We start from the raw sequence: 4,934 nt of genomic DNA, 5'->3' as shown, positions 1-4,934 counted from the left end.
TCGTCACTGACTGCCAGATCAATCCTGCCACAGTAACAAAAGCAAGTGAGAAGTCCTGCCACCCCTTTCCTCAAAGAGGTTCGCAAGTGCCAGCCCCTCCTGCCACAGGCTGGAAGATTAAGCCAGGTGTTCTCCGTCTCTGGCCAAGACCACACCACAGCGGTCTGCGCCAGGGTCCTCTCTACCTTAATGATACCAAGAAAGGCTGGGCTCCTCCGCTCTGGCTCTTTGCCACAGCCCAGCCCTGCAGGACATTTCTGTGTTTCCACTAACACGTGACTACTGAGGGCTGTGCGCACACACAAAACTTACCACCACCTCCTGCAGTCCTCCAGGTGGGTCCTTACAAAGAAGTGTCCCTCCCCGCAAAATCCAGGTGAAGTGTCTTGCCTGCTGTGTCCAGAAGCGTAGTAAGGAAAAGCAAAGCCTAAAACAGTCATGGTGAGTGATGGCTATTTGTTCTCAGGCAGAACAGGTGAGCCAGATCCACTGGCCTTGGGTGTAAAGGAGATAACTGTCACCGACATTAACTAATAACTCTTAAACTAACATCCCATTAATCTAATTAGGTAAGGTGACTCATCCTTCACATTTACTCAAAGAAACCAAGGAGATGTGGTGCCTGAAACACACATACACACACACTCACTCACTCACACACACTATTTAAGAGGTAGTCTGGCTCTCATTGTTCCCTAGGAATGATTTCCTTTTTGTATTCTCCTAAATTAACGACAAAAATACAAGCTCTTCCTTCCTAAAGGGTCCCCCGCCTGGGAGGCATTAATGTCATTAGGAGCCTGGGCTTTGGAGTAAAATAAACCTGGGTTCTGGTGCTGGTTCTGTCCCTTAAGAACTATTAACTCACTTTCTGGACCTCAGGTTCCTCATATGGACACGGGGAAAATACTTGTCCCCACCTCATGCACACTCTTAAGTGAAGATTAAGTGAGCAAATACATGGAAAGTACATAACATAGTGTTTGGTATTTAATAGGTGCTCATTATGCATTAGGAATATTTGTTTACTTGGCAACATTTTTTCCTTTATTAATTTGAATTTTCCTCAAACATGCAAATACATTATAAATTTGTTCCCTTAAAGTTTGACAGCTAATAAATTAGCATGAGAAATAAGAATTGAAAACTAAAGGAAAGTGGAAAAATATGACTTTAACGAGTATTTATTTTTTTTGTGACCAGCAAAGGAGGGGGGTGGTGGAAGCCAGAGGTTTGTGAACTGTTCATAATAAGGATACACATGCAGTTACTTACATTATTAGCTACTATAGAAGAGGCACACAATCAATGAAGTTCAGAGAACCAAGAGAATCGGACTTAATAGGAGAAGCCTCCCAACAAGGTCATGAAGCACTAAAATGTGAGAGATGAAAACTGGAAGGGAATTACCTTCTTTGAGTACTTTAAAAGCAGGATTTATGTCTGTCTGTTGATTTTGAGTCAGACGTGGACCAGACTGGAGGTGTAGAAAGAGCCAAGAGAAAAAGAAGAGAGTCACCCAATCTTAAAGCTGATGGACCTCTAGATAAATAAAGTGATGCCATTTCGGGATGCTTTTTTTGCAATAGAAAGCCCAACTAAAACGGGCTAAAATAGAGCAAAAAATGGATTAATTCACATAAACAAAAAACAGTTCAAGCCAGGGGCAGAGTTGTCTTTGGGCAAGATTGATGCGGTGGCTTAATGTTCTCACTAATACCAGTGGAGAAAAGAAAGAGGATTAAGCAAACGCACCTCAAGTAAAAGATACGGGGAACCACGGAATCCTCCAAAACATCCATGAGAAAGAAGCTGCCTTGGTTTTTCCCAGCCCAAATTCCAGACTTTATTGCTATGAAGCTGAGATAGACCCTTTGTTTTTATTCTCAGATTCCATAAAATTTCAGAACCCTCAGAACTACTTCCCTTTTTCATTTTAGTCTATTGGGGTACATTTCTATTCTGTATAGACAGAATGCTTGACCCCAATGAATGTTAGAGATTTAATTTCACAAAAATTACTTATTGATCATCTACAATGAACCAGACTGAGTGCTAGACACCAATGTGAATAATCACCACCAAGACTTCCCACTGATTGGGAAGTCTCTGAGAGGAGTCTTTTTCCATTGATTTTACATATACTGAAAAGTTTTCAATAAAATAGCCAAGCTTTTTAAAGAACACCAAATATTTCCAGTGATGATGGTGCTCCAAGGTCAGGCACTAAAACATTCCTTTATCCAAGCACATAGAAATAAAAGATGTATCTTAAAAGGCATATCCATTCTCAACGTCTGACAAGGAGTAAGCCTGCCATAGCCTCTCACTGATTACAACTAAAACATCTGGAAAAAATTAAAGTATCTACTTAAATAGTAAACAGTAGCATGTTTCTAGTTTAATTCCATTATGGTCTGAGAACATATTTGCATGATTTCTATTCTTTTCTTTTTTTCTTCTTTTTTTTCCAGTACCACCCAGAATGTGGTCTATTTTGGTGATTCCATGTGAGCTTGCGCAGAGTAAGTATTCTGCTGTTGGATGATACAGTCTATACATGTCAGTTAGGTCCAGTTCATTGATGGGTGGTATTGAGTTCAGCTATGTTCTTACTGATTTTCTGACTGCTAGAGCTCTCCATTACAGATAAAAGGGTATTGAAGTTTCCAACTAGAATAGTAGATTGATCTCCCTAGAGTCAGTTCTATCAGTTTTTGCCTCGCATATCTCGATACTCTGTTAGCAGAATTGTTATATCTTCTTAGAGATATGAGCCCTTTAAAACTTTCTGATGCCCCTTTATCTCTGATAGTTTTCCTTGCTCTGAAGTTTGCATTAAATTAATATAGCTACTCTTTTATTAGTTTTAGCATGGTATATCTTCCTCCATCCTTTTGTTTTTAATCTATTTCTTTATATTTAATGTTTCTTCTAGGCAACACATGGCCTTGTTTTAGCTACGTGACAATCTCTTTATTGGCATATTTAGACCTTTGATACTTAAAGTGATCATTAATATAGTTGGATTAATATCTAGCTTCTATATATAAATTTTGGGTTTTTGTCTTCCACACCCTTTTTGTCTTCAGTGTTTTGAATTGAGTATATTATATGATTCTATTTTCTCTCCTCTCTAAGCATACTAACTATACTCTTTTAACTTTTGTTCATGGTTGCCCTAGGGTTTGCAACATGCATTTACAACTAACCCAAGTCCACTTTCAAACCACCCTTATATATCACTTCATGGGTAGGGCAAGAGCTTCATAATGGAGTGGTTGCAATTCCTCTCCCATCCCATATAAAATTGCTGTTATTATTTCACTTATACATAATCTATAATCACCAAATACTTTGCTGCTATCTTGAACAACTTACCTGTTAGGTCAGTTAAGTATAAGAAAAATGATTTTATTTTACCTTCATTTATTCCTTTATGCTCTTCCTTTCTTTATGTACAGTAGATTTAAGATTCTGACCTATGTAATTTTCGTTCTCTCTTTAGAAATTCTTTTAGTAATTCTTACAAGATAGTTCCAGTCCACTGATGACAAATTCCCTAAATTTTAGTTTTTGTAAGAAGGTAGTTCTCCTTTTAAATGAGAATTTCACAGGGTACACAACTCTCAGTTGGTGAGTTTCTTTCTCTCAACAAAGTATTTCACTCCACTCTCTTCTTGCATAATTTCAAAAACAAGTCTGATATATTCTTCTCTTCACTTCTTCATAGGTAAGGTGTTTTCCCTCTTGCTTCCTTCGTTTGTTTAATCTTTTTTATTTTTATATATATCTTTCTTTTCTGCCATTTGGATATACCTAAGTATAGATTTAAGGGTATTTGTCATGCTTGGTGTTCTCTAAGCTCCCTGGATCAAGTAGTTAGGTGTCTAGTGTTAAATTTGAGAAATTGTTATTATTGTTCAAATATTGTTTTCAAATATTGAAAGAACTCTTCTTTTTCTGGTATTCCTATTATACATAAACCTTTTGTAGTTGTCCCATAGCTCTTGGGTATTGTTTTTCCCCAAGGATTTTTTTGTCCCCCCACTGAAAATGTCCAAGTCTTCAAGTTCACTGATTCTTTCCTCAGCCATGTTACCTACTAATAAGCTCATCAAAGGCATCCTTAATTTCTGTTAATGTTCATTTCTGGCACTTTTCTTTCTTAGAATTTCCCTCTACTACCTCTGTATTTTTGCATATTCTTTTCCCTTTAGAGCCCTTAGCACATTAATCATTATTTTAAGTTCCTTGTCTGAGAACTCTAGCATCCCTGCAATATCTAGGCTGGTTCTGATGGTGCTCTGTCTCTTCAAGCTAAGCCCCCTTCCCCTTTTAGTATGCCTTGTAACTTTGTGTTAAAAGCTAATCATTATGTATTGGGTGAAAGAAACCGACAGAAGTAGGGCTTCAGTGATGTGGTAGTAAGATGCGTTCCACAGCCCTGGGCAGAGGTGTGTTGTTTAGTGAGCTTGTGCTCCCAGGCTGTAACCAAAAAGTAAATACTTCTTAGTTTTCCCCTCTTCAGTGGGCCAGGAAGACTAGAGTTGCATATTTCCATTCCCCCACATGGAATGCTAGAGGGGCCTGCAGGTGGGTGTTACTCTTCCCCTGTGCAGGTAGGCTCCAGTAAAACCCCAGCAGGTTAGGCTCTGGTAAAAGTGTTTCTCTTGAGGGCAGCACTTGTTAGCAAAAATGGTCTCCATATATTTCAAAATGACTATTTTTTCCTCTCTCCATGCTGGAAGCATAAAGGTTGTTCTACAGTTTTCACTGTGAGAACCTGCTAGAGCTTCTGGAGGTACTCAAAAGAGCACGGTCCCCTTTAGACTGTGCCACCAGTTTTTTAACTTGAAGACTCGTTCACACTGAGCCATCAGGAATTCATCCACTATCGTTTAGGCTTTCCTAGCGCTGGTTTCCATGGAGCG

Source organism: Pteronotus mesoamericanus, unplaced genomic scaffold, assembly GCF_021234165.1.
Source record: "Pteronotus mesoamericanus isolate MK-2021 breed Mesoamerican mustached bat unplaced genomic scaffold, CSHL_Meso_final contig_657, whole genome shotgun sequence".
Classification (NCBI taxonomy): domain Eukaryota; kingdom Metazoa; phylum Chordata; class Mammalia; order Chiroptera; family Mormoopidae; genus Pteronotus; species Pteronotus mesoamericanus.
Note: the sequence above shows the minus strand (reverse complement) of the source record.